Genomic DNA, 26,178 nt, shown 5'->3' on the forward strand with positions numbered 1-26,178 from the left:
TTTAGATTCCATATATATGTGTTAGTGTATGGCATTTGTTTTGATCTTTCTGACTTACTTCACTCTGTATGACAGTCTCTAGGTCCATCCACCACACTACAAATAACTCAATTTCGTTTCTTTTTATGGCTGAGTAATATTCCATTGTATATATGTGCCACATCTTCTTTTTCTTTTTAATAATACTTTCTGTATATAATTACTTATCAAATCCTATGTAGTTTTTTTTAAAACATCTTTATTTGAGTATAATTGCTTTAAAATAGTGTGTTAGTTCCTGCTTAATAACAAAGTGAATCAGCTATACATATACATATATACCCATATCTCCTCCCTCTTGCGTCTCCCTCCCACCCTCCCTAACCCACCCCTCTAGGTGGTCACAAAGCACCGAGCTGATCTCCCTGTGCTATGTGGCTGCTTCCCACTAGCTATCTATTTTACATTTGGTAGTGTATATATGTCCATGCCACTCTCTCAATTCATCCCAGCTTACCCTTCCCCCTCCCTGTGTCCTCAAGTCCATTCTCTACGTCTGTGTCTTTATTCCTGTCCTGCCCCTATGTTCTTCAGAACCATTTTTTTTTTTTTTTAGATTCCACATATTTGTGTTAGCATATGGTATTTGTTTTTCTCTTTCTGACATACGTCACTCTATATGACAGACTCTAGGTCCATCCACTTCACTATAAATAACTCAATTTTGTTTCTTTTTATGGCTGAATAGTATTCCATTGTATATATGTGCCACATCTTCTTTAGCCATTCATCTGTCGATGGACACTTAGGTTGCTTCCATGTCCTGGCTATTGTAAATAGAACTACAATGAACATTGTGGTACATGACTCTTTTTGAATTATGGTTTTCTCAGGGTATATGCCCAGTAGGGGGACTGCTGGGTCGTATGGTAGTTCTATTTTTAGTTTTTTGAGACCCTTCCATACTGTTCTCCATAGTACCTGTATTAATTTACATTTTCACCAACAGTGCAAGAGGGTTCCCTTTTCTCCACACCCTCTCCAGCATTTATTGTTTGTAGATTTTTGGATGATGGCCTTTTTGACCAGTGTGAGGTGATACCTCATTGTAGTTGTGATGTGCATTTCTCTAAAGATTAGTGATGTTCAGCATCCTTTCATGTGTTTGTTGGCAATCTGTATATTTTCTTTGGAGAAATTTCTATTTAGGTCTTCTGCCCATTTTTGGATTGGGTTGTTTGTTTTTTTGATATTGAGCTGCATGGAGCTGCTTGTAAATTTTGGAGATTAACCCTTTGTCAGTTGCTTCATTTGCAAATATTTTCTCCCATTCTGAGGGTTGCCTTTTCGTCTTGTTTATGGTTTCCTTTGCTGTGCAAAACGTTTGAAGTTTTATTAGGTCCCATTTGTTTATATTTCCATTTCTCTAGGAGGTGGGTCAAAAAGGATCTTTCTGTGATTTATGTGATGGAGTGTTCTGCCTATGTTTTCCTCTAAGAGTTTGATAGTGTCTGGCCTTACATTTAGGTCTTTAATCCATTTTGAGTTTATTTTTGTGTATGGTGTTAGGGAGTGTTCTAATTTCATTCTTTTCCATGTAGCTGTCCAGTTTTCCCAGCACCACTTATTGAAGAGGCTGTCTTTTCTCCATTGTATATTCTTGACTCCTTTATCAAAGATAAGGTGACCATATGTGCATGGGTTTACCTCTGGGCTTTCTATCCTGTTCCATTGATCTATATTTCTGTTTTTGTGCCAGTACTATACTGTCTTGATTACTGTAGCTTTGTAGTATAGTCAGAAGTCCAAGAGCCTGATTCCTGCAGCTCCGTTTTTCTTTCTCAGGATTGCTTTGGCTATTCAGGGTCTTTTGTGTTTCCATACAAATTGTGAAATTTTTTATTCTAGTTCTGTGAAAAATGCCAGTGGTAGTTTTATAGGGATTGAATTGAATCTGTAGATTGCTTTGGGTACTATATTCATTTTCACAATGTTGATAATCCAAGAACATGGTATCTCTCCATCTGTTTGTATCATCTTTAATTTCTTTCATCAGTGTCTTACAGTTTTCTGCATACAGGTCTTCTGACTCCTTAGGTAGGTTTATTCCTAGGCATTTTATTCTTTTTGTTGCAATGGTAAATGGGAGTGTTTCCTTAATTTCTCTTTCAGATTTTTCATCATTAGTGTATAGGAATGCAAGAGATTTCTGTGCATTAATTTTGTATCCTGCTACTTTACCAAATTCATTGATTAGCTCTAGTAGTTTTCTGGTAGCATCTTTAGGATTCTCTATGTATAGTATCATGTCATCTGCAAACAGTGACAGCTTTACTTCTTCTATTGAAATTTGGATTCCTTTTATTTCTTTTTCTTCTCTGATTTCTGTGGCTAAAACTTCCAAAACTATGTTGAGTAATAGTGGTAAGAGTGGGTAACCTTGTCTTGTTCCTGATCTTAATGGGAATGGTTTCAGTTTCTCACCACTGAGAACGATGTTGGCTGTGGATTTGTCATATATGGTCTTTATTATGTTGAGGTAAATTCCCGCTATGCCTACTTTCTGGAGGGTTTTTCATAAATGGGCATTGAATTTTGTCAAAAGCTTTTTCTGCATCTACTGAGATGATCATATGGTTTTTCTCCTTCAGTTTGTTAATATGGCATATCACATTGATTTATTTGCATATAGTGAAGAATCTTTGCATTCCTGGGATAAATCCCACTTGATCATTGTGTATGAATCTTTTAATGTGCTGTTGGATTCTGTTTGCTGAGGATTTTTGCATCTATGTTCATCAGTGATATTGGCCTGTAGTTTTCTTTTTTTGTGGCATCTTTGTCTGGTTTTGGTATCAGGGTGATGGTGGCCTCGTAGAATGAGTTTGGGAGAATTCTTCCCTCTGCTATATTTTGGAAGAGTTTTAGAAGGGTAGGTATTAGCTCTTCTCTAAATGTTTGATAGACTTCACCTGTGAAGCCATCTTGTCCTGGGCTTTTGTTTTTTGGAAGATTTTTAATCACAGTTTCAATTTCAGTGCTTGTGATTGGTCTGTTTATATTTTCTATTTCTTCCTGGTTCAGTCTCAGAACGTTGTGCTTTTCTAAGAATTTGTCCATTTTTTCCAGGTTGTCCATTTTATTGGCATATAGTAATATGCAGTTTCAGTTGTTACTTCTTTTTCATTTCTAATTCTATTGATTTGAGTCTTCTCCCTTTTTTCTGGATGAGTCTGGCTAATGGTTTATCAATTTTGCTTATCTTCTCAAAGAATAAGATTTTAGTTTTATTGATCTTTGCTATCGTTTCCTTCATTTCTTTTTCATTTATTTATTTCTGATCTGATCTTTATGATTTCTTTCCTTCTGCTAACTTTGTAATACAATTTTCTTGAAGCCTTTAAATGGAATGCAAAATCTGGTGTGCTGTATGGCTATACAATGTGGAAGCCCAGTGGAAGGGGCTCTTGAAGTGCTTATGTGCCTTGTTTTGTGTGTGTGCCAAACCACACAAAGGACTAGTATGGAGAGAGGGGGGAATAAATCTCTAAGTTAATGCTGGGGAGGCTTTGGTTCAATTTTACCACATCAAAACATGGATGGATTGTCTATGGATTTACATACTAAAATTTTTTAAATATCCCAATATTTAAAATAAAAATTGTAAATACTCAAAGACATGAGGGGAGAATGAAGGAGATACATATATAAAGTAACAACATAAAACTTAAATTCATGGCACACCTCAGCTTAATATAACAACAGTCAGATTGATTGCTTCTTATTATAGAAACACTCTCACTCTCAATGGTACAGATCTCTTTAATCAGAATTTTTAGTACTCCATTCATTCTGATTCAAGCAAGCTGAGGCTAATACACTTTTCCCAGAAGTTATACGCTATAAAAAGCCTTTTAAAAAATTTGAATCTCTTAGCATAATACCCTCAAGGTCCATCCATGTTGTTCCAAATGTCAAGATTTCATTATTTTTTTATGGCTTAGTAATATTTCATTGTATATATACGTCTTGTTTATCCATTCTTTTATGGATGGAATAAGACAGAGAAAAACAAATACTGTCTGATTTCACTTATATGTGGAATCTAAACAACAAAACAAATGAACAAACAAAACAAAATTGAAACAGACTCATAGGTACAGAGAGCAAACTGGTTATTGCCAGAGGAGACCTGGGGGGTGGGGAATGGATGACACAGGTGAAGTGGATTAAGAGGTACAAACTTCCAGGGATGTAATGTACACACACATAGGGAATATAGTCAATAATATTGTAACAACTTTGGTACAGTGGTGATCATTTCATAATGTATAAAAAATATCAAATCACTATGTTGTACACCTGAAACTAACATAATATTGTATGTTAATAATAATTCAATTAAAAAAAGAAAGTGAAAAATATCTGGATCTCTGTAAACTTTCTGTCAAGAAGGAAGAATGTTTCTAATTTAAGCTACAGCTGCAAAAGCAATACAGGCACCCAATACTTGGCTTCAAACCCAGAATGTTTAGAACTTGTGCAACACCTCTCTTAAGGCTATTAACAACCAGGGGCTTCGGGGAGACCTCTGCCCCTATGAGCCAATTCATAATCTAGGACATGTCTTTGAAAAAATATTAAAAGCCCAGAAGGGATACAAAAAAGACTTCAGCAGAATTAAGATAAACACTATTTCTTTCCTTTAAAATGAGCATGCAGGAAACATCATTTCTAAGTACCGATTTTACGTTTCTTCAGAAACATGAATATTGTCAGCTTTTGTATTGTAAGAAGCAACACGGGATCTGAGCCACAAAGTTCAAGATAAATGGTTTTTTGCTTAGTAAACCCCTCATCTCTTTACTGTTTCCTTTCCTCCCTTCTCGGAAGTCAAAAGGTAAAAAGAAAAATGTTCAAAGTGAGACTTCATTTCATATTGAAATGCTGCAGGATAAATCCTTGGCACACAATGGTAACAAATAAACATTGGATCAATGATGGTGAGCAAAACAAAACACATGAGCAAGCACTCGCCAGCCAAGCCAGTTTCACAGTTTTACTGTTCATGTCACACTTTCCCCCAAATGCATTTTCTGGAACCACAAAAAAAGGCTGTATGGGGATCATATTTGAACAAGGTCATGCAGGTGACCTTGACACTGTAAAATGCACACTCTTCTGTGTTGAGGGGTGCTTGGCTCAGCAGGAAGAGCACAGGCTATACAGTCTCATGACCTGGCTTTCACGTGGTTCCTAAACTGTTGTGTGACTTTAGGTAATACCACTTCACTTCTGTATGATTCTCATCTAAAGCACAAGGACTACATTCTCTCTAAATTCTAGCGGCTCCACACAGTTAATGTGATCTAACAAATAGTACTAGAAGAAAAAAAAAAAAAAAACATGAATAATTAAGCCAAGAGCACACTGAAATACTGAACTCACATTTTGAAACAATCCCGTAGAAGAAGCTGCCCCCAGACAGAGCCCCTGCCGGTCCTCCGTGGGAGGGGTGCATACCAGCCACAGAAGGAGCCTGTCTTGACTATTGATCCTTTCCATGTCTGAAACTGCTGGAATCCTCCCAGACCCCATGACATAAACTTAAGAGAACTAAAATTCCAACAAGGCAAATCTACTAGGAACGAAGTGCCCAATTTAGAAGTTAGAAAAATTACAGAATAAATCTAAAAGTACTTTAGGGATACTGAAGTACTAAAACTTTGAGCAGAAATCAGCAAATTAAAAAACAAAGGTAAAATACTTTTGGAATCATTTGTATATTTCATTACTAGACAAGTTTCTCTGAATGTGTAGAGCACCCAAAACCACAAGGAAGAGGCACAGCATTCTCTCCTGAGCATGAAGCCGGCTCTAGGTGTTGCATCTGCAACTGCCATTAGCCAGTGATAATCTTTCTTCTCTTCCTTTGGGAGAGTAAGAGGGAGAGAATGCTGTCTGAGTGGATTTGAATGAGAAAACAAACAAACAAAAACAAAGATAAAGAGGGAGGGATAAATTAGGAGTTTGGGATTAACATAAACACACTACTATATATAAAATAAACAACAAGGACCAACTGTATAGCACAGGGAACTCTACTCAATATCTTGTAATAACCTATAATGGGAAAGAATCTGAAAAAGAAATATATATATATATGAATCACTTTGCTGTACACCTGAAACAAACACAACATTGTAAATCAACTATACTTCAATTTAAAAAAGAAAGATAAAGAAAATTAAGTTTTGAAAACACCAACCTCACAATAGACTGATCAACAAAAAAAAAGAGAGAGAGAGAGAAGACATAACTATACATAAGGCAAAGACTTTAAAAAAATTGAAGCAGTAGTTTAAAATATTCACAGGAAGAAAACCCCAGGACAAGATGGATTTATTGGTAAGTTCCACCAAACTTTTAAGGAACAGATCATCTGAATCTTTTATAAATTATTTCAGAGACTAGAAAAAGATGAATATTAGCCTTTTCATTTATATGGAGCTAGTAAAATCTTGATATGCAAACCAGTTAAGGACTGTATGAGAAAGGGAAATTAAAGGCCCATTTTACTCATGAATATAAATACAAAAAAATCCTAAATAAAACATTAGCAACTCAACTCCTTTAGTGTATAAAAAAGATAATACACCATTATCAAGCTGGGTTTATCTCAGGTATGCAAGGATGTTTTAAAATTAGAAAATATATTTTTCCAAAGAAGAAATGCAGATGGCCAACAGGCATATGAAAGGATGTTCAACATTACTAATCATCAAGGAAATGCAAATCAAAACCACAATGACATATCACCTCACACTCGTTTAGAACAGCTATCATCAAAGAGAACACAAATAACAAATATTGGTGAGGATGTGGAGAAAAGGGAACCCTTGTACACTGTTGGTAGGAAGGTAAATTGGTTCAGCCACTATGGAAAACAGTATGGAGGTTTCTCAAAACACTATAAATAGAGCTACCATATGACCCAGCAATTCCAGTCCTGGATATATATCCAAAAAACAAAAAACAAAAAAAAAACACTAATTCAAAAAGATACATGTACCCCAATGTTCATAGCAGAATTATTTACAATTGTCAAGACATGGAAGCAACCCAAGTGTCCATCAACAGATGAATGGATAAAGAAGATGTGGTGTATATATACAATGGAATACTACTCAGCCATAAGAAAGAATGAAATTTTGCCATTTGTAGCAACATGGATGGACTTGGAGGGCATTATGATAAGTGAAATAAGTCAGACAGAGAAAGATAAATACTGTATGATATCACTTGTATGTGGAATCTAAAAAATACAACAAAATAGTGAATATAACAGAAAAAGATTCAGACTCACAGAATAAACTAGTGGTTACCAGTGGCAGGGGGGCAATATATGGATGGGGGAGTGGGAGGCACAAGCTATTGGGTATAAGACAGGCTCAAGGATGTGTTATACAACACGGGAATAGAGTCAATATTTTGTAATGACTGTAAATGAAAGTAACCTTTAAAATTGTATAAAAAATACAGTATTGAGGGAAAATAAATTTAAAGATTAAAGAAATGAATATGGTCAAAAAAATTAGAAAATACATAAATATTACCACATCAACACACTAAAAGAGATATACTATAAATATGAAAGGAAAACCACTGCATTAATTCATAATTTTTAAAAAAAGCAAACTAGGAGTAGAAGGAAACTTAACTTGATAAAGGATATATATATATTTTTTTTAATTTTATTTATTTATTTATTTATTTATTTATTTATTTATGGCTGTGTTGGGTCTTCGTTTCTGTGCAAGGGCTTTCTCTAGTTGCAGCAAGTGGGGGCCACTCTTCATCACAGTGCACGGGCCTCTCACTATTGCGGCCTCTCTTATTGCAGAGAACAGGCTCCAGACACGCAGGCTCAGCAATCGTGGCTCAAGGGCCTAGTCGCTCCACGGCATGTGGGATCTTCCCGGACCAGGGCTCAAACCCGTGTCCCCTGCACTGGCAGGCAGATTCTCAACCACTGCACCACCAGGGAAGCCCCAAGGATATATTTTTTAAATCTGCAATATATACCATCCTAATAGGAAAATACTAGAAGTGCTCTTTAAAATGAAGAATCAGAAAGGTGGTCCTCTTTCACTCGGAGGTTCTGGCAAAATTAAAGCAACGAGGATAAAAAAAAAAAAAGAATAAGAACAAATAAAATTATCACTGTTTGCAAGTGATATGACTGTCTACATCTATAGACAAATTATTAAAAGTAACAAGTATTCAAGATATCTTCATATAACATCAAGATATAAAAGTCAGTTGCAGAGGAGCTTTAAGATAGCGGAAGAGTAAGATGTGGAGATCACCCTCCTCCCCACAGATACATCAGAAATACATCTACATGTGGAACAACTCCTACAGAACACTTACTGAATGCTGGCGGAAGACCTCAGACTTCCCAAAAGGCAAGAAACTCCCCACGTACCTGGGTAGGGCAAAAGAAAAAAGAAAAAAAAAGAGACAGAAGAATAGGGACAGGACCTGCACCAGTGGGAGGGAGCTGTGAAGGAGGAAAGGTTTCCACACACTAGGAAGCCCCTTCGCAAGGGGAGACTGTGGGTGGCAGAGGGGAAGCTTTGGAGCAACAGAGGAGAGTGCAGTAACAGGGGTGCGGAGGGCAAAGCAGAGAGATTCCTTCACAGAGGATCAGTGCCAAACAGCACTCACCAGCCCGAGAGGCTTGTGTGCTCACCCGCCAGGGCAGATGGGGGCTGGGAGCTGAGGCTCAGGCTTCGATCGGATCCCAGGGAGAGGACTGGGGTTGGCAGCGTGAACACAGCCTGAAGGGGGCTAGTGCGCCACAGCTAGCTGGGAGGGAGTCCGGGAAAAAGTCTGGAGCTGCCGAAGAGGCAAGAGACTTCTTTTTGCCTCTGTGTTTCCTGGTGCGCAAGGAGAGGGGATTAAGAGCGCCACTTAAAGGAGCTCCAGACATGGGCATGAGCCAGGGCTATCAGCATGGACCCCAGACACGGGCATTAGATGCTAAGGCAGATGCTGCAGCCACCAAGAAGCCTGTGTGCAAGCACAGGTCACTATCCACACCTCCCCTCCCAGGAGCCTGTGCAACCCGCCACTGCCAGGGTCCCTTGATCCCGGGACAACTTCCCCGGAAGAACACATGGTGCGCCTCACGCTGGTGCAATGTCACGCTGGCCTCTGCCGCCGCAGGCTCACCCCGCACTCCATACCCCTCCCTCCTCCCGGCCTGAGTGAGCCAGAGCCCCCTAATCAGCTGCTCCCTTAACCCTGCCCTGTCTGAGCGAAGAACAGATGTCCTCAGGCAACCTGCACACAAAGGAGAGGCCAAATCCAAAGCTGAATCCGGGAGCTGTGTGGACAAAGAAGAGAAAGGGAAATCTCTCCCAGCAGCCTAAGGAGCAGCGTATTAAATCTCCACAGTCAACTTGATGTACCTGCATCTGTGGAATACCTGAATACACAACGAATCACCACAAATTGAGGAGGTAGACTTTGGGAGCAATGATATATATATATTTTTTCCCCTTTTTCTGTTTTTGTGAGTGTGTATGTGTATGCTTCTGTGTGTGATTTTGTCTGTATAGCTTCGCTTTTACCATTCATCCTAGGGTTCTGTGTGTTTGGGTTATTTTGTTTTTCTTTTTTCTTTTTTTAGTATAGTTTTTAGCGCTTGTTATCATTGGTGGATTTGTTTTTTGGTTTGGTTGCTCTCTTCTATCTTTTTTTTTTTCTAATTTCTTAAAAAAATTTTTTTAATAGTTATTTTTTATTTTAATAACTTTATTTTATTTTATTTTCTTCTTTCTTTCTTTCTTCTTTTTCTCCCTTTTATTCTGAGCTGTGTGGATGAAAGGCTCTTGGCATCAGGACTCTGCCTCTGAGGTGGGAGAGCCAAGTTCAGGACATTGGTCTACAAGAGACCTCCCAGCTCCACATAATATCAAATGGTGAAAATCTCCCAAAGATCTCCATCTCAATGCCAAGCCCCAGCTCCACTCAACTACCAGCAAGCTACAGTGCTGGGCACTCTATGCCAAACAACTAGTAAGACAGGAACACAAACCCACCCATTAGCAGAGAGGCTGCCTAAAGTCACAATAAGGCCACAGACACCCCAAAAACACACCACCAGACGAGGTCCTGCCCACCAGAAAGACAAGATCCAGCCTCATCCACCAGAACACAGGCACTAGTCCCCTCCACCAGGAAGCCTACACAACACACTGAACCAACCTTAGCCACTGGGGGCAGACACCAAAAACAATGGGAACTACGAACATGCAGCCTGTGAAAAGGAGACCCCAAACACAGTAAGTTAAGCAAATGAGAAGACAGAGAAACACACAGCAAATGAAGGAGGAAGGTAAAAATGCACCAGGCCTACCAAATGAAGAGGAAATAGGCAGTCTACCAGAAAAAGAATTCAGAATAATGATAGTAAAGATGATCCAAAATCTTGGAAATAGAATGGAGAAAATACAAGAAACGTTTAACATGGATCTAGAAGAAGTAAAGAGCAAACAAACAGTGATGAACAACACAATAAATGAAATTAAAAATTCTCTAGAAGGGATCAATAGCAGAATAACTGAGGCAGAAGAACAGATAAGTGACCTGGAAGAAAAAATAGTGGAAATAACTACTGCAGAGCAGAATAAAGAAAAAAGAAAGAAGAGAAATGAGGACAGTCTCAGAGACCTCTGGGACAACATTAAACACACCAACATTCGAATTATAGGGGTCCCAGAAGAAGAAGAGAAAAAGAAAGGGACTGAGAAAGTATTTGAAGAGCTTATAGTTGAAAACTTCCCTAATATGGGAAAGGAAATAGTTAATCAAGTCCAGGAAGCACATAGAGTCCCATACAGGATAAATACAAGGAGAAACACGCCAAGACACATATTAATCAAACTATCAAAAATTAAATACAAAGAAAAAATATTAAAAGCAGCAAAGGAAAAACAACAAATAACATACAAGGGAATCCCCATAACGTTAACAGCTGATCTGTCAGGAGAAACTCTGCAAGCCAGAAGGGAGTGGCAGGACATATTTAAAGTGATGAAGGGGAAAAACCTACAACCAAGATTACTCAACCCAGCAAGGATCTCATTCAGATTTGACAGAGAAATTAAAAGCTTTACAGACAAGCAAACAGTAAGAGAATTCAGCACCACCAAACCAGCTTTACAACAAATGCTCAAGGACGTTCTCTAAGTGGGAAACACAAGAGAAGTAAAGGACCTACAAAAACAAACCCAAAACAATTAAGAAAATGGTAATAGGAACATACATATTGATAATTACTTCAAATGTAAATGGATTAAATGCTCCAACCAAAAGACATAGACTGGCTGAATGGATACAAACACATGACCCGTATATATGCTGTCTACAAGAGACCCTCTTCAGACCTAGTGACACATACAGACTGAAAATGAGGGGATGGAAAAAGACATTCCATGCAAATGGAAATCAAAAGAAAGCTGGAGTAGCAATTCTCATATCAGACAAAATAGACTTTAAAACAAAGACTATTACAAGAGACACAGAAGGACATTACACAATGATCAAGGGATCAATCCAAGAAGAAGATCTAACAATTGTAAATATTGATGCACCCAATATAGGAGCACCTCAATACATAAGGCAAATACTAACAGCCATAAAAGGGGAAATCGACAGTAACACAGTCATCGTAGGGGACTTTAACACCCCACTTTCACCAATGGACAGATCATCCAAAATGAAAATAAATAAGGAAACATAAGCTTTAAATGATACATTAAACAAGATGGACTTAATTGATATTTATAGGACATTCCAACCAAAAACAGCAGAATACATTTTCTTCTCAAGTGCTCATGGAACATTCTCCAGGAAAGATCATATCTTGGGTCACAAATCAAGCCTTGGTAAATTTAAGAAAATTGAAATCGTTTCAAGTATCTTTTCCAACCAGAATGCTATGAGACTAGATATCAATTACAGGGAAAAAATCTGTAAAAATACAAACACATGGAGCCTAAACAATACACTACTTAATAACCAAGAGATCACTGAAGAAATCAAAGAGGAAATCATAAAATACCTAGAAACAATGACAATGAAACACGATGACCCAAAACCTATGGGATGGAGCAAAAGCAGTTCTAATAGGGAGGTTAATAGCAATACAATCCTACCTTAAGAAAGAAGAAACATCTCAAATAAAGGACCTAACTGTACACCTAAAGCAATTAGAGAAAGAAGAACAAAAAACCCCAAAGTTAGCAGAAGGAAAGAAAAAATAAAGATGAGACCAGAAATAAATGAAAAAGAAATAAAGGAAACGATAGCAAAGATCAATAAAACTAAAAGCTGGTTCTTTGAGAAGATAAACAAAATTGATAAACCATTAGCCAGGCTCATCAAGAAAAAAAGGGAGAAGACTCAAATCAACAGAATTAGAAGTGAAAAATGAGAAGTAACAACTGACACTGCAGAAATACAACCGATCATGAGAGATTAATACAAGCAACTATATGCCAATAAAATGGACAACCTGGAAGAAATGGACAAATTCTTAGAAATGCACAACCTGCTGAGACTGAACCAGGAAGAAATAGAAAATATAAACAGACCAATCACAAGCACTGAAATTGAAACTGTGATTAAAAATCTTCCACAAAACAAAAGCCCAGGACCAGATGGCTTCACAGGTGAAGTCTATCAAACATTTAGAGAAGAGCTAACACCTATCCTTCTCAAACTTTTCCAAAATATAGCAGAGGGAGGAACACTCTCAAACCTATTCTAGTAGGCCAACATCACCCTAATACCAAAACCAGACAAAGATGTCACAAAGAAAGAAAACTACAGGCCAATATCACTGATGAACATAGATGCAAAAATCCTCAACAAAATACTTGCAAACAGAATCCAATAGCACATTAAAAGGATCATACAGCATTATCAAGTGGGGTTTATCCCAGGAATGCAAGGATTCTTCAATATATGCAAATCAATCAATGTGATACACCATATTAACAAATTGAAGGAGAAAAACCATATGATCATCTCAGTAGATGCAGACAAAGCTTTCGACAAAATTCAATACTTATTTATGATAAAAACCCTCCAGAATATTGGCATAGAGGGAACCTACCTCAACACAGTAAAGACCACATATGACAAACCCACAGCCAACATTGTCCTCAATGGTGAAAAACTGACACCATTTCCACTAAGATCAGGAAGAAGACAAGGTTGCCCACTCTCACCACTATTATTCAACATAGTTTTGGACGTTTTAGCCACAGCAATTAGAGAAGAAAAAGAAATAAATGGAATCCAAATTGGAAAAGAAGAAGTAAAGCTGTCACTGTTTGCAGACGACATGATACTATACATAGAGAATCCTAAAGCTGCTACCAGAAAACTACTAGAGCTAATCAATGAATTTGGTAAAGTAGCAGCATACAAAATTAATGCACAGAAGTCTCTTGCATTCCTATACACTAATGATGAAAAATCTGAAAGTGAAATTAAGAAAACACTCCCGTTTACCACTGCAACAAAAAGAATAAAATATCACGGAATAAACCTACATAAGGAGAAAAAAGACCTGTATGCAGAAAAGTGTAAGACACTGATGAAAGAAATTAAAGATGATACAAACAGAGGGAGAGATATACCATGTTCTTGGATTGAAAGAATCAACATTGTGAAAATGATTATACTACCCAAAGCAATCTACAGATTCAATGCAATCCCTATCAAACTACCACTGGCATTTTTCACAGAACTAGAACAAAAAATTTCACAATTTGTATGGAAACACAAAAGACCCCGAATAGCCAAAGCAATCTTAAGAAAGAAAAACAGAGCTGGAGGAATCATGCTCCCTGACTTCAGACTATACTACAAAGCTACAGTAATCAAGACAGTATAGTACTGGCACAAAAACAGAAATATAGATCAATGGAACAGGATAGAAAGCCCAGAGGTAAACCCACGCACATATGGTCACCTTATCTTTGATAAAGGAGTCAAGAATATACAATGGAGAAAAGACAGCCTCTTCAATAAGTGGTGCTGGGAAAACTGGACAGCTACCTGGAAAAGAATGAAATTAGAACACTCCCTAACACCATACACAAAAATAAACTCAAAATGGATTAAAGACCTAAATGTAAGGCCAGACACTATCAAACTCTTAGAGGAAAACATAGGCAGAACACTCCATGAGATCAATCACAGCAAGATCCTTTTTGACCCACTTCCTAGAGAAATGGAAATAAAAACAAAAATAAACAAATGGGACCTAATGAAACTTCAAACGTTTTGCACAGCAAAGGAAACCATAAACAAGACGAAAAGACAACCCTCAGAATGGGAGAAAATATTTGCAAATGAAGCAACTGACAAAGGGTTAATCTCCAAAATTTACAAGCAGCTCCATGCAGCTCAATATCAAAAACACAAACTACCCAATCCAAAAATGGGCAGAAGACCTAAATAGAAATTTCTCCAAAGAAAATATACAGATTGCCAACAAATACATGAAAGGATGCTGAACATCACTAATCTTTAGAGAAATGCAAATCACAACTACAAAGGGGTATCACCTCACACTGGTCAAAATGGCCATCATCCAAAAATCTACAAACAATAAATGCTGGAGAGGGTGTGGAGAAATGGGAACTCTCTTGCCCTATTGGTGGGAATGTAAATTGATACAGCCACTATGGAGAACACTATGGAGGTGTCTCAAAAAATTAAAAATAGAACTACCATGCGAGCCAGCAATACCACTACTGGGCATATACTCTGAGAAAACCATAATTCAAAAAGAGTCATGTAGCACAATGTTCATTGCAGCTCTATTTACAATAGCCAGGGCATGGAAGCAACCTAAGTGTCCATCAACAGATGAATGGCTAAAGAAGATGTGGCACATATATACAATGGAATATTACTCAGCCATAAAAAGAAACGAAATTGAGTTATTTGTAGTGAGGTGGATGGACCTAGAATCTGTCATACAGAGTGAAGTAAGTCAGAAAGAGAAAAACAAATACCATATGTTAACACATATATATGGAATCTAAAAAAAAAAAAGAAAAGTTCATGAAGAGCCTAGGGGCAAGATGGAAATAAAGACACAGACCTACTAGAGAATGGACTTCAGGATATGTGGGGGGGAAGGGTAAGCTGGGACAAAGTGAGAGAGTGGCATGGACATATATACACTACCAAATGTGAAATAGATAGCTAGTAGGAAGCAGCCGCATAGCACAGGTAGATCAGCTCAGTGCTTTGTGACCACCTAGAGGGGTGAGATAGGGAGGGTGGGAGGGAGGGAAACGCAAGAGGGAAGAGATATGGGGATATATGTATATGTATAAGTGATTCACTTTGTTATAAAGCAGAAACTAACACACCATTGTAAAGCAATTATACCCCAAGAAAGATGTTAAAAAAAAAAAGTCAACTGCATTTCCATATGTACACAACAAGCAACTAGAAAACTTAACCGTCTTCTTAGAAGAGTCACATTAACATAGCTCAACATGTCAAATACCAAAAAATAAATATTAAAATATGTAAAGACTGATACCAAAGTTTATAAAACTTTACTGAAGGACAATACACCAAGGGAATGGAATAGACAGCCCAGAAATGCCCATGCATCATTTTCTTGGTAGACCAGTGGGGTGGGAGGGGAATGGTTATTCACATGGAAATAGGTGAAATTGGATCTCTCTTGCACACTGTACACAAAAGTCAACTACAGAGGGTTAAAGTTCTTAAATGTTAAAAGCAAAACTTTAAAATATTAAATAAAAACCATAGGTGGATATATTTCCACCTTGGTTAGGGTTAGGGAAGCATTTCTTAAACAAGACACAGAAAGTACCAAAAAAGAAAAAGAAAAAAAGAATAAATTCTATTATTATGAGAACTTCTGATCAAAGATATCTGAAAGAAAATGGAAAGATAGTTTACATATTGGAAAAAGATATTCACAATACTGACAGAGAATTGGTATCAAAAATATATAGTATTCCTAGAATTTCTAGAAATAAATAATCCAAAAGAAAATGGGCAAAAAACATGATTGAAAAACATAGAACTCAAAAACATATGGGCACTAACCATATGAAGAACTATTAAAATTCATTTGTGCTCAGGGATATACAAATCAGAATCACATTGAGATATAATTTTACAGTCAGCAAAAATTAAAAAGTCTGACAAAATCAAGTACCAAAGAGGACGTGGATGAGCAGGGCCTCAGTTTACACTGTTGGTGGAAGTGCAAATTGGTACTACCACTTTGGAAAACAGTTTGGCATTATCTTATAAAATTGAACATTCTCAAGCCCTATAACCTGGCAATTCTACTCCTGCGGAAGCTCTTGCACATATGTGTGAGGTGATGTATTTAGAAACCATCAACAGAATGAAAAGGCAACTTACCCAATGGGAGAAAATATTTGCGAATCATGTATCTAATAAGGGGTTAATATCCAAAATATATAAAGAACTCATGCAACACCAAAAAACCAAACAATTCAGTTTAAAAATGGTCAGAAGATCTGAATAGACATTTTTCCAAAGAAGACATACAGATGGCCAAAAGGCATGTGAAAAGATGTTCAATATTATTAATCATCAGGGAAATGAAAATCAAAACCACAATGAGATCACCTCACTCCTGTCAGAATGGCTATTATCAAAAAGACAAGAAATGACAAATTGTTGATGTGGAGAAAAGGGAACCCTTGTGCACTGTTGGTGGGAATATAAATTGGTGTAGCCACTATGGAAAACAGTATGGAGGTTCCTCAAAACATTAAACATAGAACTACCATACAATCCAGCAATTCCACTGTTGGGTATTTAACTGAAGACAATGAAAACACTAACTTGAAAAGATATACGCACCCCCGTGTTCATTGCAGCACTATACACAATAGCCAAGATATGGAAACAACCTAAGTGTCCATTGATGGATGAATGAATGAGAAATTTTAGAGTATACACACACACACACACACACACAATGGAATATTATTCAGTCATTAAAAAAAGAGTAAAATCTTGCCATTTGCAGCAATAATATGGATGAAACTTGAGGGCATTATACTAACTGAAAGAAGTCAGATACAGACAGACAAATACTGTATGATCTCTCCTATATGAGGTATCTAAAAAAAAAAAAACAAAAAAACCAACCAGCCAAAAAACAAACAAAACCCAAACAAAAAATAACCAACCTCATACAGAGAAAGATTGGTGGTTGCCAGAGTTCAGGGGTGAGGGTTTGGAGAAATGGGTATTATCTTTTAAGAATTTTAAAAACTAATCAAAGATAAGAAAAAAAAATTTAAATATGAATATTGGGAGGAAGAAATCAACTGTCTTTGTTCATACATGAAATAATCATCTATGTAGAAAATCTAAAAGAATCAACAAAACACTGCTGAAACTAATAAGCAATTATAGCAAGGTTGCAGGATACAAGGTTAATATACAAAAGTCACTTTCCTATATAACCAGCAATGAATAAGTGAAATTTGAAATTAAAAACATGATACCATTTACATTAGCACCCCCCAAAATTAAATACTTAGTAATAAGTCTAACAAAATATGTACAAGATCTATATGAGGAAAATTTCAAAATTGTGATGAAAGAAATCTCAGAAGAACTAAATAAATGGAGAGATGTTTCATGTTCAGGGACAGGAAGATTCAATATTGTCAAGACATCAGTTCTTCCTAACTTGATTCATAAATTCAACACAGCCACAATCAAAACCCCAGCAAGTTATTTTGTGGATATTGACAAACTGATTCTAAAGTTTATATGGAAAGGCAAAAGATCCAGAACAGCCAATACAATACTGAAGGAGAAGAACAGAGTTACATGACTGACACCATCTGACTTCAAGACTTACTATAAAACTACAATAATCAAGACAACGTGGTACAGGCATACCTCAGAGATATCGTGTGTTCAATTCCAGACCACCACAATAAAGCGAATACCACAATAAAGTCACGTAAATTTTCTGGTTTCCCAGTGCATATAAATTTTGTATTTACACTGTACTGTAGTCTGTAAAGTGTGCAATAGCATTATGTCTAAAAAAACAATGTAAGTACCTTAATAAAAACCATTTTATTGCTGAAAAATGCTAACCATCATCTGAACCTTCAGGAAGTCATAATCTTTTTGCTGCTGGAGGATTTGAAATATTGTGAGAATTATTACAATGTGACACAGAGACATGACGTGAGCAAATGCTCCTAGAAAAATAGCTGATGGGCTTGCTTGATGCAGGGTTGCCACAGACTTTCAAAATTTGTGAAAAACATAGTATCTGTGATGCACAATAAAGTGAAGTGCAACAAAATGAGGTTTGCCTGTACTGGTGAAAAGATAAACAGATCCATGGCACAGAGTATAGAGCTCAGAAATAGACCCACATAAATATTGTCAACTGATCTTTAGCAAAGGATCGAAAGCAATACAATGGAGAAAAGATAATCTTTTTAACAAATGGTGCTGGAACAACTGGACATTCACACACACAAAAAAAGTTAAAAAAAAAATCTAGACATAGACTTTTTACCCTTCACAAAAAAGTAACTCAAAATGAATCACAAATTTACTTACTTATTTATTTATTTATTAACATCTTTATTGGAGTATAATTGCTTTACAATGTTGTGTTAGTTTCTGCTGTATAACAAAGTGAATCAGCTATATGCATACATATATCCCCATATTCCCATCCTCTTGCGTCTCCCTCCCACCCTCCTTATCCCACCCCTCTAGGTGGTTGCAAAGCACCGAGCTGATCTCCCTATGCTATGCAGCTGCTTCCCACTAGCTATCTATTATACATTTGATAGTGTATATATGTCAATGTTACTCTCTCATTTCATCCCAGCTTCCCCTTCCCCTTCCCTGTGTTCTCAAGTCCATTCTCTACGTCTGTGTCTTTATTCCTGTTCTGCCCCTAGGTTCATCAGAACCATTTTTTTTTCCCCTTTTGGTTCCATATATATGTGTTAGCATACAGTATTTGTTTTTCTCTTCCTGACTTACTTCACTCTCTATGACAGACTCTAGGTCCATCCACCTCCCTACAAATAACTCAATTTCATTTCTTTTTATGGCTGAGTAATATTCCATTGTATATAAGTGCCACATCTTCTTTATCCATTCATCTGTCTATGGACACTTAGATTGCTTCCATGTCCTGGCAAATAGAGCTGCAATGAACATTGTGGTACATGACTCTTTTTGAATTATGGTTTTCTCAGGGTATATGCCCAGTAGTGGGATTGCTGGGTCATATGGTAGTTCTATTTTTAGTTTTTTAAGGAATCTCCATAGTGTTCTCCATAGTTGCTGTATCAATTTACATTCCCACCAGCAGTGCAAGAGGGTTCCCTTTTCTCCACACCCTCTAGAGCATTTATTGTTTGTAGATTTTTTGATGATGGCCATTCTGACTGGTGTGAGGTGATACCGCATTATAGTTTTGTGAATCACAAATTTAAATGTAAATGCAAAACTATAAAACACTAGAAGACAACACAGAATAAAATTGAGATGACCTTGGATTTGGCAATGACTTATTAGATACAACACCAAAAGTATGACCCATGAAAGAAATAATGGAGAGGCTGGACTTTCTTAGAATAAAAACTTCTGATCTGCTAAAGACAATATCAAGAGAATAAGACAAGCTGCAGACTGATAGAAAATATTTGCAAAAGACATATTTGATAAAGGACTGTTATCCAAAGTATACAAAGAACTCTTAAAGCTCAACAGTAAAGAAACAAACAACTTGATTAAAAAGTAGTACAAAGACCTTAACAGACACCTCAAAGAAGATTTGCAGATGACAAGCATATGAAAAGATGCTCCCCATCACCTATCATCAGGGAATTGCAAATGAAAATAACTAGATACTACTAGCTGTTTATTAAAATAGCCAAAATGCAAAACAGTGACAACACCAAATGCTGGTGAGGATGTGAAGCAGCAGGAACTCTCACAAACTGTTAGTGGGAATGCAAAATGGCACAGTCTCTTTGGAAGACGGTTTGGTGGTTTCTGACAAAACTAAACATACCCTTACCAAACAATCCAGCAATCCTGTTCCTTGGTGTTTACCCAAAGGAATTGAAAACTTATGTCCATACAAAAACCTGCTAATGGATGTTTATAGCAGCTTTATTTATAATTACCATAACCTGGAAGCAACCAAGATGTCCATCAGCAGGTGAATGAATAAGTAAACTGTGGGACATCCAGACAATGGAATATCATTCAGCACTAAAAAGAATGAGCTATCAAGCCACAAAAAGCCATGGAGAAAACTTAGATACATATTATTAAGTGAATGAAGCCATTCTGAAATGGCTACATACTTTATGATTCCAACTATATAACATTCTGGAAAAGGCAAAACTATGAAGACAGTAAAAAGATCAGTGGTTGCCAAGGGGTAGGGGGGAAGAAGGGATGAATTGGCAGAGCACAGATGATTTTTAGGGCAGTGAAAATACTCTCTATGATATGATAATGGGGGATACCTGTCATTATAAATTTATCCAAATCCATAGAATGTTCAACATCAGAGTGAACCATAATGTAAACTATAGACTTTGGGTGGTAATAATGTGTCAATGTAGATTCATCAGTTGTAACCAATGTACCACTCTGGTAGGGGATGTTGATAATGGGAGAGCCTATGTATGTGTGTGTGGCAGGGGCAGCGGGGAGCATATGAGAAATCTCTGTACCTTCTGCTCAATTTTGCTGTGAATCTAAAACTGCTCTAAAAAAATAGAGTCTATTAAAAGAAAAAGCAAAGGAATAATAAACATAAAATCCAGGATAGTGGTTACATAGGATATGGGAGGAAGAGGAATGGGATTGACAGGGAACTTATTGCAGATATAAGTTATTGTTAATATTCCAGTTTTCATATGCGTAGAGTTTCATGGGTTTGTTGTATTATCAGTAAGCAAGCAAATAAATAGAAAGTCTTACAAGGAACCATGGATGAATGTGTGTAATGAACTACAGTTTAGAATTAATTTAATTCTGGGTACCTGAGATCCAATAAATGTATAGAAAAAGAATAACCAATTTTTAAAATTAAATACAGTTAGAGGAAAGAAAAAAATCAGTCAATTAAGCCAAGAGCTCAGTGACAATGTTGAGGGCAGATATGGAACAGTTGCAGGGAGAAATTCTCCCCCTGAGACTGTCATCTGTGATAAATTTTATATTAGTGGTATGAGAAACAGGGAAACAAGAGCATGTTTTGACCAAAAAACTTTCCCCCAATCCATAACTCCCCCTGGCATCCTGCAGGACCCAGTTAAAGGAACTGAAATCAATAAACCTTCACCCATGATAAACCATCTAGCATCATCATGATTCTGGTAGCAGACACCTCTAGCTGTTCACCAAAAATCTGTGCTTCCCGCTCTGCATTGCAGAGATGTCACCGAGCTATGGCTGCCCGCTGGGATCTGCATGTCCCAGACCCATTTGCAGTAGCGAACGACGGAGTCCTGGCCGGTGGAATGTGAGCAGAAGTGACGTCACCAACTTCCGGCTGGCCTTATGCCTCCCACAGGGTGGCCCTCCGCCCCCTTTCCCCTTCCAGTCGGCTGGAATGGAGACGACCTCAAAGTCAAATGTTGAAGATGGTGGAGCTATGCTCAGCCCGGGGACGGAATGACTGTGTGGAGAGGGGCTGCCCCATGATTGTGTGTAGCCACTTGCTTTTGTTACATCAGTAATAGTGTAACTTATCATTGTGTTTTCCAGTATACATTTTTGGGGTGTATTTGCTACAGCAGCTAGTATCACCCAAACCAATGCAGCCCCCAACACCTATTTCCTGTGTGCAGGAAACAGCAGGGACAGGAGAGGGTGTGACCAGGGCATAGGAGGATGAGAACAAATTCCTGAGGCACAGAGAGACTCATGCCACTAAAGATGACTCAGCACCCCCAACACTGAGGTCACAGTCCAATTACACCATGACTCAGCTATAGACTGTGTAGCCTAGTAGTTACACTTGCAGGTTCTGGCATCAGGCTGCTCGATTAAAATCCTGCTCGTGTGACCGACTAACTGCACTGACAGGCAGGTAATTTAATCCCTGTGAACCCGTTTCTCATCCATAAAACGGTGTTTGTAGCCACACCCACTTCAAGGAACTGTTGTTGCCGTTAAATGAACTGATACATGTAAAGCAGTTGGCGTAGCACTGCTTTGCTGTCGAGATTAAATAAATGTTAGCTGTTGTCATTATTTTTACTCTTGTTATTGCCATCTTTACAATGGCTTGTAAGTAGAGCAATCTAGAAAAGACACTGGCTAAGGAATACCCTGGAAGGGAACTGTATTTACTTCCTCTCCCTTCTCCCCCACCTATTTTCAAATCTTAACACTTGTATAGGCTTGTATAGGTGTAACAATTGCTGAGGAATAATATTCTGCACCTTTTCAAGTCCTGTCATAGCCATTATCTCCATGAATCTTGATAGCAACCCCGTGAGGTTGATAGGAATCATATTCCCACTTTACAAAGGAAACATCCCCAGGTCCCAGCCAGTCCCTGTGTTCTAAGTCCAGGACTTTTTCCACTACCTCACAGTGCTTTCCTTGAGTCAAAGCCTTGCATGCTATCCAGTTCTCTAAGGATGGAGGAATTTTATCTCGCGTTTTAGAATGTACCAGATCATCTGTTTGTAATTATTTTTTACCGAAAATTATTTCTTTAAATTATCTTCTTTCTCAATGAATATCAACTGCTGTGAATTTCTGCTGTTTACAGCTGATCCCATTAACTCTGAATAAGGGCTCTTCATCTCCAAGTTGCTGTTTTTCTCTCTTTGGCTAAAGCTGCAAAAGGGCAGCCACACTGACACAATTCACAAAAGCCAACAATGACATCAGCTAGTTGGAGATCTGTCCAGCAATACCCAGAAGGACCAGAGAGGCAATGAAATATATTGGGTCACTGATAAAATATTTTTATTCATTACAGCTAAATCAAAAGCATACATGGCTTAGGATGGCAGGAAGTAGGGATTAGGCCTAACTGGTCCTCTTTAATATCCTAGCAGTTAAATATCTATGCATTTTTGGCCTCCTAAGTTTGAGGTTTTGAAAATCAAGAGGTAACCAAAGAGATTCAGACACAGTAACATTCTAAAGTTGGCATGGATTTTCTCTATCAGCTCTGCAAAATATTAGGTACCTTTGAAAAATATTCTGACCTTGCATTGAGCAAATACAGTAAAGAGTAACTCATAAGATCCTGGTTTGACTGACTATAGTTGGTGAGAAGATTCCCAGAATGAATAAGAAGAGGTAATATTTACTGAGCACTTACTATGTGCCAGGCATTGTTCTAAGGGCCACACTTAACTCTCTCAACAACCCAATGAGCATCAATAAATACTACACTCATTTTACAGATGAGATTGAGTCAGAGGGTTACGAAGCTTGCCAAAAGTCACACTGCTATTAACTAATAGAAGTGGAATCAACTAATCTATCAAATGTGAATACGGTATTTGCCTATGTTGAGGGACACAGGCCTACAATCTGATTGCTGAGCTCTAACAAGTACAATAATTAAAGAACAATTAACTGTTAAATGATGCACATTGACTATAGCTGCCATCTCTGTAAAGGGCACGACTTCCACAAAGTTGCCCAGGATAGAACCATGGGAGTTATCATTGATTCCTCTCTTTCACACCCATAGCAAGAGTGTTTTTATTTTAAAAAGTAGATCTCAGATCCAGCCATGTTTCAACACCATTTTTACTTCTACCCTAATCTAAGATCCCATCGTCTCACCTGGATTATAGCAAAAGCCTCCTAATTGGATTCCCTGCTTCCACTTCTGCCGAACTACAGATTCTTCTAGGGTGATTTATTTTAAACTAAAAAATGAGATCACATCATACATCTACTCAAAATCCTTACCATGTCCATCAAGGCCCTACAGTGTCTGAGTCCTATAAATCCTTTGACCCCAACTCCTTCTTACCCCCTCTCCCCACACTAATCCAGCTGAAACAAACATTGCATGGTGTTAGTATTAAATCTGGATCGGGAATATTTATTACATTATTCTTTTCTGTATATTTCAAAGAAATCACGAATAAGAAAGGAAAAAAGAATGCTTAACAATAGAACACAGGAATTAAGAAGGAACCAGCAGGCTCTTGAAAAGGGACTGTTCATGTCTTATGAAAACCAATCTGGTAAGAAAATTTAGTATCCCAAAATAGCGAATAAATGAATTTCTATTTTCATTCCACTATATGTTCCGTTAAAAAATTCCTGAGATGTAAGAATACAAAAGAAATCATTGCCAGGGACAAGAAACTGCACTTGTTAGAAACATGGTAGAATTCTTTGCTATTGCTCCCACTGAGAGGGGGGTCTAATTTCCCTCCCCTTGAATCTGGGTTGGCCTTATGACTTATTTGATCAGTAGAATGTGGCAGAAGTGATGTCTTGAGACTTTCAGTACTATGTCTAAGAAGCCTGCAGCTTCCATCCAGGCTCATGGAGCTCTTGGAGAAGCAGCCACCAATCACCATGTAAGAAGTTCTGCTAATCTGGGACCACCATGTTATGAGGAAGCCAAAGCTAGCCCCATGGAGGTGTTAAGTAGGGAAAAAAAAAGAGACACCTGGCCAGCCCTCAGATGATCCAGCTGCCCCAGCCCAGGTGTCAGATGTGTGATTGAAAAAGCTTTCTGATGGCTCTAGCTCCAACCACCACCTGACTGAGACCCTGAGCAAGAACTGCCCAGGAGAGCCCAGTCAACCCACAGAACCACGAGAGATAAATTGTCGTTTTTAGGCCACAGTGTTTTGGAATGGCTTGTTTTGCAAAATTAAATAACTGGTTTAGGAAGGAAGATCTAGGCTTAGCTTTTTTGAGAAGCTGAGCTGCCGTTGTCCGCAAATCGTGGACGTGGAGACATCCTGCAGGCAGTGGGCACATGGTATTGGAGCCTAATGAGTCATCGTCATACTCATGAGTGTGGTCACCTGCTTTGGCACACAGTGCACCAGCCTCTGGGAATGCATAATCCAGTAAGCGCAGCCTTCCACCTTGTGAGCTCATAGTCTGAGAGGGGAAGCAGGGAGGCAGATCTGTGCTATGATGCAGGTGAGCAAGCCCCAAAGGCTGTGGGAACTCAGAAAAGCATCATCTGGATGCCTTGGCAGGGGAGAAGGCTGAAGGGTGCAGAGATGATTTTTCTGGAAGAGGACTGCTTCAGTCGTTCTGACGGACAAATATTTGGTCTCGAGTATGGGTGCTCCCTAAGGAAATAAAGACATAGACAATGGGGGTAGGTAGAATTATGGATGAGCGCCATCATTTCCAGGGACTTGAGGTCAATAACTAGGCAAATTGCATTGCCTTGGCAACTGCCCAATTAGGTAATTTATATATTAATCTCAGAAGGACACAGAAAGGACCCTGCCTACATTACTTTAAAAGCTATCAGAAGAAGAAAATAAAACAAAAGCAAAATATGACATGCAAATTCATGTATTTATTTGTTCATTTAGCATTTTTCAAGGTCATATTTCATCCTAAACCCCCCTGAACTGGCTGTTCTCTTACAAAAAAATATAAAAACCATGGTTTTGCGTTTTTGAAGGAAAAGCCTATATTTTTACAGTTCAAAAGCCCTTGGACTTTATAACCACTCTATGAAGGAGACACAACTCTTCCAGTTTTATAGATACTAATACTGAAACTCAGGAAGAATGAGTGGCTATCCCAAGGTCATAAGGTGACAAACAGCAGGATTTGGACTTGGATACAATTATTTACTCCTCTTACCAGGGCTGCCCCTTCCTTTGAGGAGGTTTGGTGGAAGTGGGCGAAGTACACATATGTGAGGCTATGAAAAGACCATTGGAAAATAGTGTGATCAAGTGAAATGTGCACAAGGGAAAGACAGGCACAGAAGTGGGATCTGCAGGAGGAGGGAGGACATTAGGGCCACCTTTGGTGGCAGTGGGTTTTGAGCCTGATTTTGTGGCAAGTGATTAACTTGTTTTGATGGCGGCTACATGGGCA

The 26,178-nt window shown here is 38.0% G+C and overlaps 1 protein-coding gene and 1 non-coding gene across 2 annotated transcripts in view; one reads left to right on the forward strand and one right to left on the reverse strand.

Annotated features, from left to right (window-relative positions):
• The window catches only part of COL6A6 (collagen type VI alpha 6 chain), a 160,291-nt gene that overhangs the window by 111,608 nt on the left and 22,505 nt on the right, over positions 1 to 26,178 (reverse strand). The gene's annotated exons all lie outside the window — the stretch shown is intronic.
• Positions 5,736 to 5,949, forward strand: LOC133094189 (small nucleolar RNA U3). Its single transcript, XR_009701404.1, has one exon. It is a non-coding gene; the product is annotated as a small nucleolar RNA U3 (small nucleolar RNA).

The sequence above is a fragment of the Eubalaena glacialis genome, chromosome 6 (genome assembly GCF_028564815.1).
Source record: "Eubalaena glacialis isolate mEubGla1 chromosome 6, mEubGla1.1.hap2.+ XY, whole genome shotgun sequence".
Lineage (NCBI taxonomy): Eukaryota > Metazoa > Chordata > Mammalia > Artiodactyla > Balaenidae > Eubalaena > Eubalaena glacialis.